The following is a 23836-nucleotide window of genomic DNA, read 5'->3' as shown; positions in this document are numbered from 1 at the left end:
GCTTTCACTTGATCCCTAAGAACAGAAGCATAAAAGAAAAGCACTGGTTTACATAAATTTCTTAAGAAACATTTAGTCTCTAAGCTAGTGGCCAAGATCCTAGCTGCAAAGCTATGCTCTCTAATTCTAGGATCCCCATATAAATCCTAGCCACAGTATGAGTTTACAGATTTTTCTTGGTTTCCTTTTATGTGTAGCTGATTCTAGCTATAATTTTTGTTTAGAGCATTAGTAGCAGCACATGTTCGCTTCACTATTAACCTCTGCTATCTTTCAGGGCTTATATACTTGGCTGCCTTTACCTAGGTGCTTTCCCATATTTCACAGAGCTCTCAGCCTATCTGTTACTTTGTATTTATGTTTGATTTCCATTTATAGACATTTTAATTTGTATTTAGAGTATGAATGTGCCTTTTTAAAATTTTTCTTCAAATTTTTAGAGATTTTGATCAATGGGAGTATATCACATTTGGACCCATACTATTATCTAGGCCAGATTTTTATTATAGTACTTATGGGAAGACACAATATATGTTATTGCACTTCAGAACTAATTCTAATTTTAAATCCAGGATACAAAGTGGATTTTAGAAAATAGGTATAGGAGGTTCATCACAAAATTGTATTATACTAACATGAATTTGAGGTGACAAAAATAGTTCAAAAATCGGGTTCCGCAGCACACACCTGTAGTCCCAGCAGCTAGGGAGGCTGAGGTTGGAGGATTGCAAGTTCAAAGCAGCCTCAGAAGCAGTGAGGTGCTAAAGCAATTCAGTGAAACCCTGTCTCTAATAAAATATAAAATAGGGCTGGAGATGTGGCTCAGTGGTTGCATGCCCCTGAGTTCAATCCCCAGTACTCACCCCTCAAAAAATAGTTCACAACTATGGGGTTACTTATACTCTTCTATAAAGAGATACTATTCATTCATTATTGCATAAACTATTAAAAATGAGTGACATAGGAGAAATTTGGGAGTTTTAAATGATATATAACAATTTTATAAAAATTATTTTTATATGTACATGTAGATAGAATCAGTAATTATCCTTCATACTATTTATCTACCATTGATTCCAAATTAAGAATTTAGTCATTTAGCCAGGGACTGTGGTACAAGTCTGTAATCCCAGTGTCTGGGGAGGCTCAGGCAGGAGGATCACGAGTTCAAATCCAGCTTCAGCAATATATCAAGGCCCTAAGCAACTCAGTGAGACCCTCTTTCTAAATAAAATATTAAAAGGGCTGGAGATGTGGCTTAATGGTTAAGTGTCCCTGGGGTCAATCCCTGGTACCAAATAGAAAAAAAAAATGAAAAGAATCTATTCATTTAAATAAATGTTATATGAATCAACATTGATCAATTTTCCTATAGTAACATATATATATTCCCTGGAATAAATCACACTTAGTGATATAATTATACTTAGTACATTAGAGTTGGTGTGACGTGATTAATGATGTTTTTTTTTCTATATTATTTAAGAATATTACCTTATATATTTCCTATGACATCTTCATTTTTTTATTTTTAGGGTAATATTTGTCTCACAAAATGAGAAGGGAAATAATTCTTCCTCTTCTACATTTTCATCTTCCTCTTTTTTAATATTTAATTTTTAATTGTAGTTGGACACAATCCCTCTATCTTATTTATTATGTAGTGCTGAGGATTGAACTCAGGGCCTCACACATGCGAGGGGAATGCTTTACCACTGAGCCACAACCCCAGCCCCCACCCCTTTTTAATTGGTGTGTGTTTGGCATGGGAGATTGAATCCAAGACCTATCCTTGCTATGCAAGCATTCCATTATTCAGCTTCAGCCCCATCCCTTTTTAAACTTTATTTCAAAACAGGGTCCCTCTAACCTCACCCTCTCAAGTAGCTGAAAGATTGGTACTATTTCATCTTTAAGTATTTCCTATAGTTCAACATCAGGCAATTTTTAAATGAATAAATATGTATTCTGAGTTTCTATTTCTTGTATTCTTTTGATTATTTATATGTTTAATTTTTTTTCCCACTTAACATTAGTTTTCAAATTGTTGACATGAAATTGATTATAATACTAATTTACTATTTTGTAGTAATGGTACAATCATCAGTGAATTTTTCTTTTTACTTCTGATATTTGAAAATTATTATATCCTTTGTATAAGTTCAGCATTGTTGGGGTTTAACAATTTTCTTACTTTATCAAAGAATTAATATTTGTGTTTGTTGACTTCTGTGATAGATGGTTGTTAAGGTTTGGATGTGAGGTGTCTACCAAAAACTCATGTGTGAGACAGTGCAAGAAGGTTTAGAGGTGAAATGATTGGGTCATGAGAGCCTTAACCTAACCATTGAATTAATACCTGATGGGATTAACTGAGTGACAGCTGGAGGCAGATGGGATGTGGCTGGAGGAAGAGGTTCATTGGGGGCATGGCTTTGGGATATATATATATATATATATATATATTATCTGGAGAGTGGAGTCTCACTCTCTCTCTCTCTCTCTCTCTCTCCTTTCTGATCATCATGTGAGCAGCTTCCCTCTGCCACACTCTTCCTCCATGATGTCCTGCCTCACCTTGAGCCCTGAGGAATGAAGCCTACTGTCTATAGACTGAGAACTCTGAAACTGTGAGCCCTCAAATAAACTTTTTGGTGCAGTTTTTTAGTCATAGCAGTGAAAAAGCTGAGTGAAATAATGATTGTGACTTCTCTTGTGTTGGTATGTTATCTTTGAGTCTTCACTAATGCTTTGATGGAAAGGGCTATTGTTAGAGTCTGTAAACAAGTCAGGATGGCGCCTGGCAAATGTTAGAGTCTGTAAACAAGTCTGGATGGCGCCTGGCATTTTGCCAGAGGGAGTGGTTTGTGAAGTAATGCCAGCGAGCCATTAAGTGTGGAGATTCCTTATTGGTTGACTGCTGTATCTAGTTTATGTTAATTAAGTTGCTCGACACCCCCCACTTCCTGGCTATACTGCAGCCCGGCTGGCTGGGCAAAATAGCTGGCAGTGGGAGGGGGTGAGGAAAACTTGTGTAGAGTAGGAGTAGGAGCAGGAGTAGGAGCCTTTTATTGTAGGACAACAGAGGTATTTATACATTCCACACAGCTTATCTTAATTAACATAAACTAGATACAGCAGTCAACCAATAAGGAATCTCCACACTTAATGGCTCACTGCTGTTACTTCACAAACCACTCCCTCTGGCAAAATGCCAGGCGCCATCCAGACTTGTTTACAGAATCTAACATTTGCCAGGTGCCATCCTGACTTGTTTACGGACTCTTAACAGGCTACCTGGTAATCTATTGAAAGATCTTTCTGCCAAAAGTTAATAATATTTAGGCCATAATATATTTCTCAAGGAATTCAACTATGTTAACAACCATATGTGTGAACTGGATGCAAGTACTTTTCCAGTTGATCCTTCAGAGTAGACTACGGAACCTTGACCACAGCTCAAGTGCAGACTTCTGAACTACTGTGAAACACAGGATACAAAGAAGCCATGCCAGATTGCAGACCCATAGAAACTGTGACATAATAAACTTGTTTTTAATTCACTGGGTTTTGGGAAAGTCATCATAAAACAGTTATTTGTTATTAATTAATGATGTCAAAAATATTTTCATGTGTTTATTTTCCATCTGTATAGGTTCATTGATAAAGTATTTGTTCAAATGATTTGCCCATTTAAAAAATTGGGTGATTTTTCTTCTTGTCATTTAATATCTAGAATTATTTTTATATACACTGGGTATAATTACTTAATCAGATATATGATTTACACACACTCTCTCCTGGTTTGAGTCTTGTTATTTTATTTTCTCAATAATATCTTTTGAATAACAAGTGTTTTCTTTTAAATACTGATGCAGCTTAATTTAGTATTTCAAAAAATGCAGATTATGTTCTTGTTTCATATATAAAAATATTTATCACAACAGATAACAAAGGATTATTCCTTCTTTTCTTTTAGAATCTTTATAGTTTTAAGCTTTATGTGAATGTCTATAATATATTTTAAATTAATTTGTATATGGCTTAGGATATTGAGCATAGATGTTTCCAACCCCAATCAGGGTATACAATTTTTCCAGTGTAATTCTTTTTGTAAAGACAATTATTTCTCCACTGAATTGCCTTACTGTATTTGTTGAGAATCAGTTTTCCATACATGTGTATGTCTATTTCTAGTTTATTTGTACTTTTGTATACTTCTATTTGTCCATCTTTGTGCCAATGCCACATTTTATTGATTAGTTTATTTCTAATTTTTAAAATTTTGGGGGGGGGGGTACTGTGGATTGAACTCAGGGGCACTTGACCACTGAGCCACATCCCCAGCCCTATTTTGTATTTTATTCACAAACAGGGTATCACTGAGTTGCTTAGTGCCTCATCACTGCTGAAGCTGGCTTTGAACTTGTGATCCTCCTGCCTCAACTTCCTGAGCCGCTGGGATTATAGGTGTGTGCCACTGTGCTTGGCTTTATTTTTTTATATTTATTTACTTAGGTACCAAGGATTCAACCCAGGAGCACTTAACACTAAGCCACATCCCCAGCCCTTTTTACATTTTTTATTATGAAACAGGTCTTGCTGTGTTGTTTGGGGCGTTGCTAAGTTGCTAAGGCTGGCTTTGAACTTGCAATCCTCCTGCCTCAGCTTCCTGAGCAAGCCACTGGGATTACAGGTGTGCTCCACTGCACCCAGCCACAACAGTTTTAATATAAATTATGAAATCAGATAGTATTAAGCCTTCAAATATTTTCATAGTTGTTTGGTTCATTATAAAACTAAGGAGCTTTACAGTCCAGTTATAACTACCCATTTATTCATGTATTTGATTTCTCTCAGCATTACTATGTAGTTATCTGTATACATTTTGTGCATATTGTTGTTAGATTTATCTATGGGTGTTTCATATATTTTATTTCCAATTTTTGAGTGATGTAAAGAAGTAGAAATATTATTGATTGTTTTGTATATTGATCTTGAGTTGTATAACTGTCCTAACCTCTCCTATTAATTGTATTCATTTTGTTGATATTCCATTCAATTTATTCATTTATTTATTTTTGCATTACAATTCTTAATACACCTTTATACCACAATTTATCATATCTATGATTGTATATAAGGTATGTTGACACCAAATTCACATCTTCATACATGTATTTTGTATAGTGATGAGGGCCTCCTTTCACCATCCATGCTATTCCCCTTCTCCCTCCCTTTCCCTCCCGCCCCAGCAAGGGAGGAAGATTACCTCAATTTTTTATATAGAGGATCATGAAAACATGAAGTTTAAATTTTTTCTTTCCAAACTGGATTCCTTTTTATTATTTTTCTTGGATTATTATAGTGTATGGGACTTCTAGTAAAATGTTGAGTAAATAGGTAAATGTGGACAAACTTTTCAAATTATGTATATTTTGTAGTTTATCTTTATCAGGTTTGAGAAGTATGTTTCTAGCTGAGCTGTTTCTATCTGCAATGGGTGTTGGATTTTCTCAAATGTGTTTTCTGTGTTAATCCTGCATCAACTTCACTGATTATTTCTTCTGCTAAGCCTAGTGTTTTGATAAGACCTTTTAAAAAATTTTCCACCTCTTCCAGTAGATCCTTTAACATATTTGATATAATTTTTTTTTTTTTTTTTTTTTTTTTTTTTTTTGGTACCAGAGGTTGAGACCCTCGGCCACATCCCCAGTCCTATTTTGTATTTTATTTAGAGACAGGGTCTCACTGAGTGGCTTAGCACCTCCCCATTGCTGAGGTTGGTTTTGAAATCCTGATCCTCCTGTCTCAGCTTCCCTAGTGGCTGGGATTACAGGTGTGCATCACTCTACCCAGCTCTTTGCGTAAAGTTCTTTTCTAATACTTGCAATATTTTTTTCTATCTTTTATCTCATTTTTTAATAGTTCACAGGTCTGGTAAATTTTGTTTAAATGGCAGACTTCTATATACCAATATTAGAGACTCAAGTAAATGATACATATGTAAAATATAGGGCATGTCTCTTTTCTCATTTGAAAATATGCTAATGTAGGTCTTTAGTAAAGACTGCACTAGAATCTCAAATATTGTAAACTTTCATGAAGTCCACACATTTCCTATAAAATATATAAAAACTTAATCTTCTTCCATCTACAAATAAACTAATTATTATAGCATTCATGTATCTTTGTACTCCTGGGAAGAACACATCTTTTTTTTTTTTTTTTTTTTTACTTTAGATTATTAGGTGTTTTTGAAATTTCCTTTATTGGTTTTATAAAAACTTTTACTTTGTAGTTCATTTTGATTCCTCTCATTGTTACAATGGTAGCATTGTTCCTTTTGGGGGGTAACACTTAATGTTTCAGTATTTGTTCCTGTAAATCATTGCTTATCAACTCTTTACTTTCTAGGATGCCTCAATGATTATACAGCTCTGTCTGTTCCTGAGAACTGCTCATATTACTCTTTTGAATGTGGTCTGTTTTAAAACAAACAATATGTATTTACAGAGAATCTTAAATAGAGCAAAAATACGTTTACAGAGAGCACCTTCATTAAATGAATATGCCCTATAACATATGCATTTATGGGCCTTCCTGTGTAAGTGTTCTGTGTGTGAGAGAGAGAGAGCAAGATAAAGAAAGAGAGGACTTGGTTTAGTCAGCTTTTTCGCTACTGTGACCAAAAGACCTGTCAAAAACAAGTACAAGAGGAAATGTTTATTTTGGGGTTCATAGTTTCAGAGGTCTCAGTGCATAGCTGGCCAACTCCATTCCTCAGGGCCTGAGATAAGGCAGAACATCATGGCAGAGGAAATAAGTTGGGGACATGGCACCAGAAAGCAGAGAGATAGCTCTCATCACAAAAAAAATATACTCCCCAAGGGCATACCTCCCCAATCATCCACCTTTTCTACCTACACCCTACCTATACAGTTACTCCCTATCAGGGGATTAATTCATTGATTAGGTTAAAACTCTTATAAACCAAACATTTTACCTCTAAATTTTATTGTATTGTCTCACAGAGCAGTTTTGGAGGACACATGACATCTAAACCATAACAGGACTTAATGGGTTTTATTAACCTGGTTTACTAAAATTTCCTTTTTGTTCCTTTCTTATACCATAATAAATTAAAATTAATGTAGATATAATTTAAGTAGTTCCTAGGACTCTATTGTTTACTATCTGCCAAAGTTCTTGATTCAGTTAATATGGTCAAAATCATCTAGGTTGGTTCCACAGTCTTGCTATTGTGAATTGTGCTGCTATGAACATCGATGTAGCAGTATCCCTGTAGTATGCTCTTTTTAGGTCTTTAGGGAATAGACTGAGAAGGGGAATAGCTGGGTCAAATGGTGGTTCCATTCCCAGCTTTCCAAGAAATCTCCATACTGCTTTCCAAATTGGCTGCACCAATTTGCAGGCCCACCAGCAATGTACAAGTGTACCCTTTTCCCCACATCTTCGCCAGCACTTGTTGTTTGACTTCATAATGGCTGCCAATCTTACTGGAGTGAGATGGTATCTTAGGGTGGTTTTGATTTGCATTTCTCTGACTGCTAGAGATGGTGAGAATTTTTTCATGTACTTGTTGATTGATTGTATGTCCTCCTCTGAGAAGTGTCTGTTCAGGTCCTTGGTCCATTTATTGATTGGGTTATTCATTTTCTTATTGTTTAATTTTTTGATTTCTTTCTATACTCTGGATATTAGGGCTCTATCTGAAGTGTGAGGAGTAAAGATTTGTTCCCAGGATGTAGGCTCCCTATTTACCTCTCTTATTGTTTCTGTTGCTGAGAAAAAAACTTTTTAGTTTGAGTAAGTCCCATTTGTTGATTCTAGTTATTAACTCTTGTGCTATGGGTGTCCTATTGAGGAATTTGGAGCCCGACCCCACAGTATGTAGATTGTAGCCAACTTTTTCTTGTATCAGATGCCAGGTCTCTGATTTGATATCAAGCTCCTTGATCCATTTTGAGTTAACTTTTGTGCATGGCGAGAGAAAGGGATTTAGTTTCATTTTTTTGCATATGGATTTCCAGTTTTCTCAGCACCATTTGTTGAAGATGCTATCCTTCCTCCATTTCATGCTTTTAGCCCCTTTATCAAATATAAGATAGTTGTAGTTTTGTGAATTGGTTTCTGTGTCCTCTATTCTGTACCATTGGTCCACCCACCTGTTTTGGTACCAGTACCATGCTGTTTTTGTTACTATTGCTCTGTAGTATAGTTTGAAGTCTGGTATCACTATACCGCCTGATTCACACTTCCTGCTTAGAGTTGTTTTTGCTATTCTGGGTCTTTTATTTTTCCATATGCATTTCATAATTGCTTTATCTATATCTACAAGAAATGCCATTGGGATTTTGATTGGCATTGCATTAAACCTATTCAGAACTTTTGGTAATATTGCCATTTTGATGATGTTAGTTCTGCCTATCCATGAACAGGGTATATTTTTCCATCTTCTAAGATCTTCTTCTATTTCTCTCTTTAGGGTTCTGTAGTTTTCATTGTATAGGTCTTTCACCCTTTTTGTTAGGTTGATTCCCAAGTATTTTATTTTATTTTTTGAGGATCAATCAATAAGTCAAATATGTACTTATCAATTGAGATTCCCAAGTTCCTACAGACATGTGCCCTAGCTTTATCCTGGGAAGAAGGGGCTTATATTTACCTCACATAGAATAAAATTGTGACATATGGCCATATTTATCTAAGTAATATTTTTAAAGATTTCTCAATAATAACACATTTTCTAAATTATTTAAAAACATAAAATATTGTTAATAAATGTAAAATACTGATGTTAAAAACAATTTAAGGGGCTGGAGTTGTGGCTCAGCAGTAGAATGCTCGCCTAGCTCATGCAAGGCCCTCGTTCACTCCTCAGCACCACATAAAAATAAAATAAAGATATTTAAAAAAAAAAATTTAAAGGATATAAACAGACTTAATGTCTTTTAAGATTGTCATTGTACACATCTGTAATCCCAGCAACTGGAAGGGATTCTGAGGCAGGAGGATTGCAAATTCAAAGGCAGCCTCAGCAATTTAATGAGACCTTGTATCAAAATAAAAATAAAAAGGGCTCGTGATGTTGCTCAATGGTTAATTCCTGGTACAAAAAAAAAAAAAAAAAAAAAAAAAAAAAAAAAAAAAAAACAACAACAACAAAAAAAACGATTGCTGTTTTTCTTGTTTTTGTATATTTCCTGTTTGGAGACATGAGTTATATATTTTATGTTTGGAGACATGAGTTTGAAAATGTTCAGAAATAATACTGAGGAACTATTAAAGATGTGAAAATTTAATTTATCCCCAAATACTGGTGCATCAAAATGTAAATATTTCTTAAATATAAGAATTTCATTCAAGGAAATATTTATTGAAAGAAAAAAAAAATCAAGAAAACCTAGATATGAATAGAAACCATTTTTGCTATATTTTATAATTAAACTTGATTAAATATGAATTAATATAAATACATTAATTGAAATTTTCAAAAATTTTCATGTCACTGTGCAATTTAGATGCAGGACTGCATCCAATATATTTTTCTCTATTAAATTCAAAATGATTCCTCACACGTTTAAATCTTTTAACTAACACTTGGTTTGGGGAGATTTTTTTAGCACATTTTACTTGAAATGAAGAAAGCCAAAACAAAGGAAACTTGTCAGCATTTTCTTGTGCAGCCTCAAATTCTTAGTAAGAGTATAATGAGGCAAATTTAGAGTGTCAGTGAAGCACTTTTGATGGTCTATTTTGGGTTACAGTGTTTCAGTGCATGTAAAATCAATGTAGGCAATAAATATTACCTTGAATCAAATTTATGCATTTAAGATTTTGTTATATTTTGATGCACCAGTATTTTGGGGGAAATCAAATTTTCACATTTTTAATAGGCCCTCAAATAATCATCTGCAAGGTACAGAGTTCCATAAAGTTATTTTGCAAAAGAAGTTTGAAAATGACTTTACACATTGACCTATTACACTTATTTCCTTGAATGAATGTGTGAGAAAAGTGGAAGGAAAAGTGTTTTAGGAGATATAATTTAATGCAAAATACAGAAAGTATTTTATGATTGTTTTGTATAAAACACTTAGGATAACTGAGATGGGGGATTCCAAAAGATAATACATGGCCAGTACTATACCTCTAATATATATATATATATATATACACACACACACACACACACACACACACACACACAAGTGTGTGTGTGTGTGTGTGTGTGTGAGTCTCACAACAGACTATTTATAGATTTCCCCAAAATGTCAGCTACAGTTGGATTAAGTTGACTTGCAAAGGACAAGGTTCTTACATTTATTCTTTTCTAACAATGCACTGTAATTCCTTTTTATGCAATATAAAAGAAGGATTACCATAAATGAGAAAAGTCTACCGAAAGACTCAGTGGAAATATAAAAAGACATCCTTTATCTCCAACACATTGCACCATGCCAAAAGTTATAATAAATACAGTTTTAGTGCAAGTAAAGGATGATACAGTGAAAAGTTTGAAAGTCATAAAAAAGAATGCTACCTGAAAGATGCAGCACCATCCACCTAAATTTTTCAAAATAGACTGAATATACAAACCAAGGAAACTTTTAAAAAATCACATAAAGGTTAAAAATCTGAAAATATTGAGTTAATTGTTATAAAATATTCAGATTAAATAGAGAAAGAAAAGAAATAAATTCACTGCCCAATTAATATCAAGTGGATTCAGATTTGGAAAAATATATCACAATTTGTAAATGTTCTTTATTTGTTTTTTTTATTTATTTCACATGAGGACAGAAAAGTAATTACATTCATTAAGTACTTTCCCTGTGCCAGAACCTTTGGTAATTGAAATGTATTGTTTCACTTATGAAGTTTTTACTTTCAAATTAACTCAGCAAGGAAAGTTGAAACTCATATTTTACTCTAAGATTAGAAAAACTAGATGTGAACAAAAGTCAGTAAATATTTTTATAAAGGACATATTCATTGAGTACATGTTTGCATTGTATTTCTATTGATTTTCTAAAATATTTTCTTGCCAAATATTTTCCTAAGTATAAACTCTATTTTAGAGAGAAAATCTTCACACTGCCCACATCACTAATTCTGCTTGTGCAACAGAAACAAATGTGATGAAGGCAGTCTGTATTTCTTGAACGTTTACTAATATCTTATGGCATGGTGTTACTTTCCAGATATAGAAGAGAAATGAGGTATAAACATTTGTTTTGAGTGAAGGTAAGACTGACATAGGCTAACTGAAAAGTGATAAACATTGAATGGTGTTTAAATATATGTTAACTTTGATATAGTGCAATATCAATAGTACTCAAAGAAAGTGTATAGCTTGACAAGGAATGAAAAAATAAAACTTCATGTAAGTGTATGGAAACTGAGAGGATAAATTGCAAAAGTGGAGAATATCTCCAATTAAGCAGACAACAGGTGCTAACAGGCAAAAGCAAAAGTAAATATGGCAGGCATTAGGAAATTAGCAGATGGTGATTCTAAGAATAATGGGCATAGGAAGGAGAGTAACAGAAGCTAAACTGGGGTGGGGGGGCAGGTAAAACTAGTTTAGCACAGTAGATCAAATTTATGTGTTGAGATGAGGATATTTAATTCTACTTGTATCTAATGAAGATTTCTCAAAGCAGAACTGGGAAACAAGGAAGACTGTTTCAGAAAAGTTCTTAAATCTTTGTGTTTGTTAGATGGGGAGGGCAAAAATAGATAATAAAATGTTGTCAAGTTGATCAATTAAGAAATTATTTTATTTCTTCTGATGTGAGGTAACAGGGAACCTAGTTTGGAGTTATAGTAATAATTGTGAAAAAACAATAAATCAAGATTATTCAATGCATCATCAGTAATTTTTGGTACTGGGCATTGAACCCAAGGCCTCATGCATTCTAGGCAAGTGCTGTATCACTGAACTAAATCTCCTGCCCTTGTAATCAATAGAGTTTTATAATCAGTTAGAGCTATGAGGATAAATAGAGAAGAATAGAAATCACAGATAAATACAGATGCCATAGAGAGATGGATGATATATTGGAAAAAACAGAAGTTGATTCTTATCTGGTTCCCACACAAACTAGATGTACAAGCCTAAACAAGTTGTATTTTCTCTGAGATGTTTCTTTTTATGTAAAATGAAGTGATTATATTATTGTCCTTAAACATTCTCTAAATAGTGAAACTGGAAAAATAACTAAGGACTAATACTTGTAAAATTGACACGCTGTTTGAAGTGAAGATGGAACTTACAACCTTGATAAATGTGAGATATATAATACTTGGGAATGAGGTTAAAATCAATTATATGAGCTTGTGACTCATGGCAATAACAGTACTCTTAAGTGATAGATGAATATAAAAAAAATCACGGATATATGTGTAGATGAAGAAGTAAACAATCATGATTCATACTTGTAACTCAAATATATTCTCCCCTTGACCAATAATTAGTTTAAAACCCAATTAAATACTATGTCCAAAGAAACCTTAAGGAATTATCTAAATTTTAAAAGTATCAGGATATACAGATAAGGAAATGGGAATTTAGTTTTTGTTCCTTAAGATTAAAATAACTGGGGCTGGGGTGGTGGCTCAGTGATAGAGTGCTTGCCTAACATGCATGAGGCACTGGGTTCAATCCTTGGCACCACATAAAAACAAACTAATGGCACCACCAAAAAAACTAAAGATACATAAATAATTAAATATTTTTTTTTAAAAAGATTAAAATAATGGGGTCAGGTGCAGTAGCACACAACTGTAATCTCAGTGGCTTGGGAGGCTGAGGCAGGAGGATTCTGAGTTCAAGTCAGTGTCAGCATGTCAGCAAGGCCCTAAGCAACTTAGGGAGATACTGTCTCTAAATAAAAAATTAAAAAATTAAAGGGGCTGGGGATATAGCTCAGTGTTAAAGTGTACCTGGATTCAATTCCCAGTACACCCCCCAAAAAGATTAAAGTAACTGAATTATGGATGCAGATCCTATTCTAATCAGGTGTTAACACAGTATTACAGAGGCATCAAAGAGGAAATGTTTAACTCTATTTTTAAAAGGCGGTCTGCATAGATCTTTAATAAGAAAGGGTTGAAGAAAGTTTTCCAATCAGGCCATTTTCATATAGAAATAATCTTCATACAACAAATATGTTAGTTATCTTTGAAAATGTATTTAACCTATTTATTTACTAAAATACATAACAAAGTATTTATCTTAGTTGTTTTTAAGATTGTAATTCTGGGGCTAGAGGTGTGGCTCAGTGGTAGAGTGCTTGCCCAACATGCAAGAGGCACTGGGTTTGCTCCTCAGCACCACATAAAAAACTAAATAAACAAAATAAAGGTATCGTGTCCATCTACAACTAAAATATTTTTTAAAAGATTATAATTCTGGAAATTTTACCCCCAAATGAAAATGAACAACAAATCAGTAATAGACTTGATTTTATATGAGGACAAAACCAGGCTAAATTAAGAGGATAATGAAGCTCTACATAAAGATATTTAGGATAGTATGGTTTTCTGGGCAAGTTGGAAATTTTGGAAATTTTAGTGATTACATTCTTCAAAATTCTACTGCCTCATTAAATCATATGGGTTTTCTTTCCATTGGCTGCTTAAAAGTTAAGCAGCTTTGTGTTAAAAAAAAAAAAAAAAAAAGAATCACAAGTATGTGGAGTGTACTAAAAGACATTATTGTCATCCAAAAAGGAAAGAAGATGCCAAGACCTTAAAAACAATCCTACAAATATAAGTTACAGGATAAACTCATTATTTCTTCTTCTGTTTCATATTGTAACAGAAATCCTAGCTGATGCATTAAGCCAACAAAATAAATAGCAGATGCAAGAATAAATACATGCCGTATTATTTGTAAATGGTATGATTCTCCACACAGTAAAACCATGAGAATATAAAGATAAAACTAGAAATGTAATTTAGAAAAGCTGCTAGTTAAAAATAATGGGAAAAGCAACATTTCTTCAATAAAACAACCAAAAACTACTAAAAAGTAAAGTAGAAAATTTTTTTCTTCAGTAAACAAAACCATATAAAGTATCTTTTTTTATTATTGTATTATAGTTAGACCTGATAATGGGGTTCATTTTGACATAATGACATAAATGTACATGGATGGAAAATAATTTGTTCCATTTCAATCCCAAGTAATTCCTCTTTTCTTCCACTCCTCCCACCCCCAGTTCCTTTACTCTGCTTTATTGATTTTCCTTGTATTTATTGTTTTTAATTGGTACATTATAGTTATTTATAAAATCAGAATGCATTATGCTATATTCTATATGCACATAGCATAATTTTGTCTACATCATTATCTAGTTCATTCCCTCCCATCCTCCTTCCCTATTGATCCCCCACTTCTACGCCACTGATCTTACTTCTATTTTCATAATATATCCTCTTTTTAAATTCCTTTTTTCTCTGTAGCTTCCACATATGAGAGAAAACATTCAACTTTTGACATTCTGAATCTGCCTTTTTGAAATAAAAAAACAATTTTTAAAAAAATTAAAAAGTAATAAAATGTTATCCTAAAATAGGAAAGAAGATGTGAGCAGATAAAAATATCTGACTTCTTAATAGAAATACTATATATCAATAAATTTTAATTTCTCCCCATTAAGCCATCTATTTAATAAAAGTCCCATTAAAATAGCCAGTAGACATTTTTGTGAAAAGTGGTAAGCTAATATTAAAACAACAGACAATGATAGCCCAAACACTTTAAAAAGAAAAACAAGATGGCAGGCAGACTTGCCCTGCCAATTATTCAGATTTTTGCAGGAACCTATTTTGGAGTTCAGTATGGTATATTGTCAGTTATAGATGAAAAGGTCAATGGAGTGCAATGAAGAGTCCAGAAACAGATTGAGTGCATATATAGACATTACATATATGAAAAAAGTTGCCAGTAGAGATCAGTGTTGAGATAAGTAGCTTCCCAGATGGAAAAGTAATTTAAATGAATTCCTCCATAATACTCTATACAAATATATCACAGGACAGTTCAAATATATAAAGATAAAGAGGATTTTAAAACTAAAATATAGGAAAATATCTTCTGACTGAATAATAGGGAAACACTGCTTAAAAAGAACTAAAAATACATTAGCCAGGAGTGGTAGGTGCACGCCTGTAATCCCAGATGTTTAGGAGGCTGAAACAGGAGAATTTCGAACTCACAGCCAGCCTCAGCAATTTAGAGAGGCCCTAAGCAACTTAGTGAGATCCTCTCTCTAAATAAAATTTTTAAAAAGTGCTGGGAATGTAGCACAGTGGTTAAGTGTACCTGGGTTCAATCACTGTTACCCCCTAAAAAAAGCAGAAAAATTATAGCATTTTATTTAATTTTACAAATAACTTATGTAAAATAATAGATAACAAAAGCTAAGTCAAAAATTAACTGACAATTGGGAGAAGAAGTTTATAATGCAGTTGAATGGTATTGTATTAATATAAAGATTAAAGAAACCTAAGCCTAGGAGTAAATCCTCATATCTACAGCCAACTGAATTTTGAAAATGATACTGAGAAAATGCATTGCAAAAAAGAAAAATCTTTTCAATAAATGGTCCTGTGAAAATTGGATAGGCACATGCAAAAGAATGATAATAGATCCCTCTCCCTTACCATTTCCAAAAATCTACTCAAATGGATTAAAGACTTAAATCTGACACGTGAAATATTGAAACTATTAAAAGAAAGCATAGGGGAAATACTTGAGGACATTGGAATAGGCTCAGAATTTTTGGATAAGACTCCAAAACTATAGGAAATAAAAGGAAAAAATAAATGAATGGGATTATATCAAACAAAAAAGCTCTATACAGCAAAGGAATCAAGGGACAGAATTCAAAGATAATCTATGGAATAGGAAAAATAATTTGCAAACTATATATCTGATTAGGAGTTAATGTCCAGAATATGTCAGAATTCAAAAACGTTAATACCAAAAAATAGATAGCTCAATTAAAAATGGGTAATAGACCTAAATAGACATTTCTCAAAACAAGACATATAAATGGCCAATAAGTACATAAAAATGTTGAACGTCACTAATCATTGGAGAAATACAAATAAAAACCATAATGAGATTATTGCCTCACCCCAATAAGAATGGTTAATATAAAAAGACTAAGGATTGGGCTGGGGTTGTGGCTCAGAGGTAGAGCACTTGCCTACCATACATGAGGCATTGGGTTTAATCCTCAGCACCTCATAAAAATAAAAATGAAGATATTGTGTCCATTTATAACTAAAATATAAATATTAAAAAAAGACTAAGAATTATAAGTGCTGGCATGGATTTAAAGAAAAGGAAACCCATTCAATCTGTTAGTAGGCATGTAAATTATTATTATCATTTTGGAACAGTATGCAGGTTCCTCAAAAATTAAAAATAAAACCACCTTGTGATTAAGCAATACCACTCTTGGTATCCAAAGGAAATAAGACCAATGTGCTGAACATCCATGCCCCACGTTCATTGTAGCACTTTTCACAACAGGCAGGAAATGGAAGCAACCTAAGTGCCTATCAATTAAAAAATGATTAAAGAAAAGCTGGTACATGTATGTAATAGAATGCTATTTGACCATAAAAGGAATGAAATTCTGCCATTTATGGCAACATGGATCAAAACAGAGATCATAAGTCATGCAAAATAAGCCAGGCACAGAAACACAAATACTATACAATATCACTCATATATGGAATCTTAAAATGTTGACATCATAGAAGTTGAGAGTACAACTGTGGGTACCAGAGGCTGGGGACAGTAGGGGAGAAGGAGGTATGGGTAAAGGTTGAATAATGGATATTAAGATACAGTTACATAGGAATAAGAATTTTGTTTTGTTTTGGGGAGTTTTTTGGTAGTGGGGATTGAACCCAGGGACATTTAACCACTGAGCAACATCCTCAGCCCATTTTTTGTATTCTTAAAAATTTATTCTGGGCTGGGGATGTGGCTCAAGTGGTAACACGCTCACCTGGCATGCACGGGGCTCTGGGTTCGATCCTCAACACCACATAAAAATAAAATAAAGATGTTGTGACCACCGAAAACTGAAAAATAAATATTAAAAAATCTCTCTCTCTTCTCTATCTCTCTCTTTAAAAAATATTCTAATTAGTTATACATGACAGCAGAATGCATTTCGGTTCATTGTACACAAATGGAGCACAACTTTTCATTTCTCTGGTTGTACATGATGTAGGGTCACAACATATGTGCAGTTATACATGTACCTATGTTCATCTCATTTCACCATCTTTCCTGCCCACATGTCCCCTCCCCTCCCTCACTTTGCCCAATCAAAGTTCCTCCATTCTCCCTATGCCCCCCCCCCCCATTATGGATCAGCATCTACTTATCAGAGAGAACATTTGGCCTTCAGTTTTTTGATTTTGGCTTACTTCACTTAGCATGATATTCTCCAATTCCATCCATTTACCTTCAAATGCCATAATTTTATTCTCTTTAAATGCTGAGTAATATTCCATTGTGTATATACCACAGCAAAGAAGACATACAAATGGTTAATAGTCATATAAAAATATTCAAATATCACTAATCACCAGGAAAATGCAAATTAAGACCACAATGAGATATCACAACATTCCAGTTAAGATATTTATTACCAAAAATGAAAATAATAAATGCATACATCTGAGCCCTTCCACACTGTGGGTGGGGACATAAAATGGAACAGCCACTACCCAAATCAGTATGAAGACTCGTCAGAAAATTAGGAATAGAACTACCATAATATATGGAAATCTCATTTCTGTATATATAGAAGACATAATTTAAATCAGGATCTCAAAATGTATCCATACTCACATTTTCACTAAAGAATTATTCTTAATATCAAAGTATGGAAATATCCCAAATGTGGATCAACAAATGAATGGAAAAAGAAATGTTTTGTACAGACACAATGGAATGATATTCAGCCGTATAAATGAAGGTAAGCCTACTATTTGTGACAATATAAATGGACCTATAAGGTAGAATCCTAAATGAAATAATTTGATCACAGAAGAAAAAAAACAACATTTGGAGATACACTGATCAACATAGAGACTAGTTAACAATAAGGTATTGGGCACTTAAAAATTTAAGAACTTAGATTTCATTTTAAGTTTTCTTAATACACCAACACACAAATACATACATCAAACAAAATAAAGTAATACCAAAGGGACATTGGCAAGCATTTTGAGGGATGAATATGTCTACTGCATGGATTATGATGATGGTGACCAAAATTTGTGTGTGTGTGTGTGTGTCACTCCCTTGCATATCTGTGTGTACACATAAATGTGTATATACATATTAAATCTCACCATACAATGTGCATTGATTATATGCAGTTTGTATGCCAACTATAACTCAATAAATTTATCAAAATGTTTTTGGATATTGACAAGTATATCAAAAGGTATAAAGAAATTCCCCAGGAACTTTAAAAAGAAAGAAAAATAATGGAGGAGTTATCTTCCAGATTTTGATATATGCTAACAAGTGATTAGAACAGCAATATAGTACAAAGATAATGACAAATCAAAAATAAAAATGTGGAAATAATATATGTTTATATGTCTAAATAATTAAGAAGAATAAATCATTTCAAGCAATTAAATGTTTTTTTTTTTTTTTTTTTTTTTTTTTTAATTAGGGTCTCCATATCAAAGATAGAGTTTCTTCCTGACTTCAAACTATCACAAATATATCTCAAATGGATTAAAAGCTAAGATTTTTAAATGGAAAGAGAAAAAAAAAAACTTCAAAATTAAGTCAATCATATATTAAACATATTTACAGTGAATTGTTTTAGAAAGGAGTTTTAATCAATGCAAAAATCCAAATGTGAAGCAAAAAGTTGATAGATTTTACTATATGACTTTGTATGTGTTTATCTAAGTGGAGTCACTATAAAGTATATAAAAATCTAAGATTAAGAGAAAAATATCTGGAGTGTTTCTAATAATAAGAAGTTTGCATTCCTAAAACAGAAATTGTCCACAAATTAATGAGAAAAATATTATAAAAGAAGCATGTGAACAATGACAGAAAATAAAGACAAATGCTCAAAAACATTGTTAATATTCCTAATGATTTAATATATTCAAATCATTATATGATAATAATAATTTACATATTGGCATATATAAAGTAATTTGAGGAGATTCAATAATAGATAAGCATGTCAAGTAAACAATATTCTTATGCTTCGCAGATAGATATAAAAATTAGTACAGAATTTGAGAGAGCATACACTTCTATTTTTGAAAGTGACATAAATTACAATTTATTCATGAATGCCACTCAAAAGAATATCCAATACAAAGCATCAGACTTAAACTGATTAACAAATTTGATAGCAAAAATATTTTGAAATTGAAATTATTTGTTCTCTGAAACTGTATCAGTTGATTATCTTTATGGCCTTTAATTCATCTCGTTGAAAAATTTCAAGTGCTTTGTAGTTTCATATTATCTTTGAGGAGAAAGCTAAGAGTATGAAAAATACATTTAATTATATTAGTATATATTTGAGCAAGAATTAAAAAGCAATAAAGAATGAGACAGTAGAAAATAATGTACTTTTTTATATTCAGAAAGGAAAACAAATGCAATTTAATGCCCCATTGGCATAGAAATACTGCTATTAGTGATGCAAGGGATCAGAAGCAAACTAAATGTCCAGACAACATATTTAGAAACATAAATTCATGGAAGCAATGGAAGTAATACTGTTTGGATAAGTAAAGCACAAAATTAATTTGGAGAAATGAAATATTCTTATCTAGGCATCAAGTGTCATGTGAAATCTAAAGTTGCATTTTTTTTTCATCAATTCAATAAGTGAAATGAAGTGTGCTTTCTGGATGAGGAGCACAGTACCCAGAGTCCAGGGACAATGTGCCCTTCATTGAACAACCTACCCCAAAGTGTTAGGTGGAAGTAGTATCCATGCCAAATGAAAAGAAGAATCCAATTTCAGAGTTAATGATCTTTCAACCTGTGCACATTTGAGTCCTGCTGAATTGCTACATTTTTATGCTGCCTCATTAGATAATACTTAACATCAGTTACCTTGACTGTAGTTTATTTCTTCTAAATTTCTAATTTTCACTGGAGTTTCTAAGACAAATCCAGGGGAATTAAAAGGAGATAAAACAAAATAAAGGTTATGATTAACTAAAGTTTTCCTTCTCAGATCATATCAGATCATATATGGCAAATCATCTGATCATTTTCTCATTATTTATTTGGATATTTTTTAACCTTGTGTATTATTCAGCCTTTTCTAGAGGAACAGAACCAACAGGTATATCTCCCAACAAGAAGCTGGTTAGTGGTATCACTATGGCTGTCCATAGGCTTCAGTCTGCAGACCTGGAGGAACCAGTAGCTGTTCAGTCCAAGAAGCTGCAGCCTCAGAACAAGAGGGATCAATGATGACACCTCAGTCCAGAACAGAAGGCCTGAAAACTCCTAGAGAGTCACTGGGTATAGTTTGCTTTGTAAGAGTGAAGAAGCTGAAGTCTGATATTCTCAGGTGATCCCAGCAGCAATGGAGAACCCATTGGTGAAGAGTTGAGCTTGTGTCTGCTGCTACTTCCTTGTTCTTTTTGTTCCATCCAGGCCTCCAACCTATTGAACTCTTCTGCCTACATTTAGGGTGGGTGTCTGCTGTCCCTCATGCCAATTGTTTCTAGATGTACCCGTACCAAAACAACCAGAAGCCTCCTAATGTTCTGTGTCTCTTAATCCAATTAAGTTGACAATTCAGATTAACTATCACACATTGTGTTTGAGGCTTTACTATTCTTTCACATTAATTAAAAGCTATAATCAGGTGAATGACCTCTTACTACTACTATCCTTAAGAACTTGTGTAGAAAGGACATGAGGATTGTGTTTTAGTATAGAGATAAATTTAAAATAATGTTTTATAGAAATCATATTTAGGGTGTGTGGGTTTTTTTCCTGAATGCTTGTAGGTAACCAATTTCAGCTTACTTGAAACAAAGCTAATTCATTGCTAGTATTGTCTTCGTAAGCATAAATTTCATCTCAAATATAAATCATATACAAAACCCAATGATAAAATGACTATAAAGTAAGAAACAAGAATTCATGTTTCATTTTATAAATTTCTCAAAATGAAAGCACTTTGTGGCCCAAATTATGGCATATAACTTATATGCACAGGAACACAAAGCAAATATCAATAACAAAAGCTCGTTATAGTTTGTAGTTTTTCTTTTAGTTTTAAAATTTTATCTTCATAATTTACACCATCAAATTAATTTATTATTAAATCTTATTAATCTTCTTGCATTTTGGTATGAACAATAGCAAAAATACATCATTGTCATAATTTGTTATGGGTTGTCTAATCATTTTTTTTTCTATAAATGCTTAGTGAACAGTATCTATATTGAAGTCATGGTAGGCACCAAAGCTGTTGAATTGGTAATGAATAGGCACCGATTAAGAAAATTGCATTATTGTTTCCTTTTAACTCTGTGCCATTTTTAAAACTGAAGACATCTTTCTTCATACTATGGGGATGGAGATTCCCAGAAGATAATGAATAAGACAGGGAAAAAGTTTTGGCAGATAATCAACAAAAACAATATTTTTAGAGAGAAAGGTATGGGCAAAAATGCCAAGCTGGCAACTGCTGACTGGTTTAGAGTCCTGAGAAGATCAAGGGAGACCACATTTAGAAACATGGCATATGCTGGGGTTTAGAATGATTCATGTCCCTCAATGACTTGTAATTCAAAAAGATCATTCTGGCTGAATAGATTACAGCAGAGTGGAATCAACAGCCTGAGGATTCTAGCCAAACAACACTGAACAGGAGCTACAAACTGCTTTTGGCATTTGTTGTTATTTCGACAATATTGCCATTGTAAGGGAAATTTATGGGAAGCATTCATAGAATCTAAGCAATGTATCCCTGAGGTAGGAATAACACGGTTTCTGGGTAAAGAAAGCTAAATGTGATTTAAAGAAAAAAAAAAAAAAGAAAGAAAGAAAAGAAGAAAAAGACAAAAGCAGGTCTTGTTGTAATGTGATGGATGCAAGTGGTTTCTTGGGTAAAATGATAAAACAGCCTCTGTAAAATATGTTCCATGCACTAAACAAGTTAGATTGCTTGAATTCACTCTGGGATTTATAAACTAGAGCTTTTGCTGAACTTCAAAACTCTGAATCAGAAAACAGCAATGGTCTCTAACCTTTATGTAAATATTTTAGAATTTCATGTTTTATAATTTCAGGTAGTTTTCATGTTTTATGAACAAAGTCTCAAGTAATATGCTTCTTACCGTCCTTTTATATAACTGCTAATCATGTTCATTTCACACATTCCAATTTATCTTCAAAATAAATGTAGTATCTTTAGATCAACAAATACCCTAGTGGTGATATGAAATGTGCTCCCCCACATTTTTTGTTTTAGAAGAGAAGAAAATTCCAGAGACAAATCTGATCTTATTGCTTCACAGCAAAAAGTGGAGCTGTTTTTTTTTCTTTTAAGTCTATACTTACTGGACACTACACAGTAGTTAAAAAAGCTGCTGGGATTGGAAAGTAGAAAAAAATAGCACCACTCATCTTTAGTCTACGAAGAAGCAATTGAGAAAGAAGACTAAATATGGAGCAGGGTGGAAGACTAAATAAGATCTTGGCTATTAGGGAATTTTGAATCAAGAAAGTGGCCAATGAAATTTCTTTTACTGATGCTAATATCTGTATAATTTATCCTTCTCAAAATTAAATTGCATGCATTTCAGTTACTATAGTCAGTAGATATTCATTAAATATTTGTTAGTTTAAGAATACTTTTTCTTCCACATTCATTATAATAAATATTATAATCGTATAAATATTATAATCATTGTGTGTGTGTGTGTGTGTGTGTGTGTGTGTGTGTGTGTGTGTAAATCTTTCATCAAGTTCTGGGGGAAACTAGTGAAGCTGAGCAAAGCAAAGAAGCTTCTATTGTACTTATGCCCAATAGACACCTTAAGTCTCTGAATGTGCTTTTTTCATGGGGTCACAGAATGCATCACACATTCCATAAACTTTCAGTCAATGCTTGATATTCAAGAGCTCACCTTTCAATGCTGTTGAGCCACAGCACTCTTCTCTCCATATCTGTTTCTTGTAACATACTTTATTTCATAAACAATTTCCAGCCACTTTGTTAACATTCCATCTCCAATAATAGAACTAATTACCATTAACTTCATCCTGAAAGTCTCTGAGTTTAATTTGGGAGCCAAAAAAAATGTGTTAAGGTAAAATTCTGAAAGTCCAATATTCCTATGCAGAGCCAAATAAAATATGAAGAAAAAGAACATTGAATAATAAGTCCATTAGAAAGCTCCTATGACAATCAGTGTTTGATGATTCACAATCCAAGACAGAAGGAAACCAAGGAAGAGAATTTATAATCCTTCAGATGGAGTGAGATTATGAGCAGCAATTTCTAGATGAAGAGAAAGAGAGAGAGAGAGAGAGAGAGAGAGAGAGAGAGAGAGAGAGAGAGAGAGAGAGAGATATTTCATTGACTTTCACTGGCGAGGGAAGAGACCATATTGGTATTTATGACTATCAGGTTAACCAAAATTTGAGCATGCAAAGGTGCCAGAAAACGTGAAGGCCAAAGATACGAGCAGGAAAAGCAGATTGTCTGTCTTCCAGCCATTTTGCAATATGTATAAATATTTTTGTGCA

The sequence above is a fragment of the Marmota flaviventris genome, chromosome Y, assembly GCF_047511675.1.
Source record: "Marmota flaviventris isolate mMarFla1 chromosome Y, mMarFla1.hap1, whole genome shotgun sequence".
NCBI lineage: Eukaryota > Metazoa > Chordata > Mammalia > Rodentia > Sciuridae > Marmota > Marmota flaviventris.
Note: the sequence above shows the minus strand (reverse complement) of the source record.